Here is a 2,500-nt window from a genome sequence, read left to right on the forward strand (position 1 = left end):
CCTATGTCGTGCCTTAACCTAACCTATGTCGTGCCTTAACCTAACCTATGTCGTGCCTTAACCTAACCTATGTCGTGCCTTAACCTAACCTATGTCGTGCCTTAACCTAACCTATGTCGTGCCTTAACCTAACCTATGTCGTGCCTTAACCTAACCTATGTCGTGCCTTAACCTAACCTATGTCGTGCCTTAACCTAACCTATGTCGTGCCTTAACCTAACCTATGTCGTGCCTTAACCTAACCTATGTCGTGCCTTAACCTAACCTATGTCGTGCCTTAACCTAACCTATGTCGTGTTTTAACCTAACCTATATTGCGCCTTAATGTAACCTATATTGCGCCTTAATGTAACCTATATTGCGCCTTAATGTAACCTATATTGCGCCTTAATGTAACCTATATTGCGCCTTAACGTAACCTATATTGCGCCTTAACGTAACCTATATTGCGCCTTAACGTAACCTATATTGCGCCTTAACGTAACCTATATTGCGCCTTAACGTAACCTATATTGCGCCTTAACGTAACCTATATTGCGCCTTAACGTAACCTATATTGCGCCTTAACGTAACCTATATTGCGCCTTAACGTAACCTATATTGCGCCTTAACGTAACCTATATTGCGCCTTAACGTAACCTATATTGCGCCTTAACGTAACCTATATTGCGCCTTAACGTAACCTATATTGCGCCTTAACGTAACCTATATTGCGCCTTAACGTAACCTATATTGCGCCTTAACGTAACCCACATTGCCCCTTAACGTAACCCACATTGCCCCTTAACGTAACCCATATTGTGCTGTAACCCAACACACGTTGGGCCTTAACCCAACACACGTTGGGCCTTAACCCAACACACGTTGGGCCTTAACCCAACACACGTTGGGCCTTAACCCAACACACGTTGGGCCTTAACCCAACACACGTTGGGCCTTAACCCAACACACGTTGGGCCTTAACCCAACACACGTTGGGCCTTAACCTGCTCTGTAATTGTCATACGACGCGTTAAATTAGTGTAGTGTTGCCTAACTGCAACCCCCGCAATATAGTTTGCTACTCGCACTGCCCGGTCCCCAGTGTATCGCTTCATGTTAAACACCTTGCAGCGATACACTGTAATGTGGATGGCAGCAGGACGTACATGCTCAATGCCCTTCGCAGTTGTTCATTGGCATTCGCATGGCGAAGCACTGCGCCTACGCTGTGGTACGGCCTGTGTCAACTGTCCGCTGATGTTGTACCTCCAAATCACACACTGTACTGCACATTGGTCCTCATGTACTGAATGATACATCGTGGTACATGTGACCGTACAACGACTGCGCCAACAACGGCGAACCATGCGGTCCAAATGTTGTGCACGCAGCTACGTGTCGTCTCCCTATAAGAGCTGGAGTGCAGTGTGGTATGCCCTGGATGGCGATCAGCATGAGCCGTCTGTTGATGTAGTGGCGCGTGTTGTCAGACGTTGTCGTCTCTTCTCACACACCGTGATAGCATGGTGCACTGCGTTCCACATCTGCGACATGCGACAGAGGCCGGTTGACAGTCGTTTGCGCAATGGACATCGCATACGTACGGGGGCCACCTTCCACGTGTTTGCGAAGCGTGCACATGTTGTTGCGTGTATGTGGGCAGACATAGTGTGTCGTGACACCTGACACAGGCATGCAACAATCGTTGAATTTGCAAATGGCGATGGACGCCTACGTTTGCTGGTGACGTTACGCAAATGAACAACTGGTAAACCGTTGTGGTGCGGTTGTTCTCGCTAGAGGTGAATCAGTGATGGCGACGATCGGTTGAGCTACCAACCGGTTGTTTCAGCGATACCCACCATGCCCACGAACGTGAATGGCATGTGGGTGTGAAGCGATACGCGGCGGTGGCTGGGTGGGACCGGCCCCGGCCGGTGAGGGGGGGCCGCCCGGCGTGCTGGCCGCGCGGTGCGTGGGCGCACGCGCTACAGCCGGCTGGTGGGGGCGGCCACTGGCAGGCGCGCCGGCCGACGGAGGCGGCAGGCGGCGCAGCTGCGCGCCGGCGCACCCTGCACGCGGCGCCGTGCGGCCAAAGTAGGTCCTCGCGGGCCCGGTGCGAAGCGCGGTGGACATCTGCAGTGTGCTGGTCCGATTGAGGACTGTGTGCGCTGAGGATGCGCCGCCGCCCGGCGCTCGGCGCCGCGACGCCGTCTGCTGCTCGGTCGCCTCTGCGGTTCTCGCAGGTGGTTTGTATCGCAGCTGTGCGGACGTGTTGGCGCGTGCGCTGTGCTGGGAGAGTTCGCTTCGGCACCCAAGTGGGGCTTTTGTCCTTCTGTGGCGCTGGCGTTGGAGCTGCCGGTCACCGTAGGTGGCGCGTGTTGTCTCCCGCCGGCAATGCCACGACAGCACGCTCCCGGGCCTCTGTCGGCAGCGGCAAGCTCAGTTGGGAGCACGGGTGGTCGCACCTAAAGCGTCTACTCGCCAAACTCCGGGCGATTGCGCCTCTCTCGAACCC

The sequence above is a fragment of the Schistocerca serialis genome, unplaced genomic scaffold (assembly GCF_023864345.2).
Source record: "Schistocerca serialis cubense isolate TAMUIC-IGC-003099 unplaced genomic scaffold, iqSchSeri2.2 HiC_scaffold_510, whole genome shotgun sequence".
Lineage (NCBI taxonomy): Eukaryota > Metazoa > Arthropoda > Insecta > Orthoptera > Acrididae > Schistocerca > Schistocerca serialis.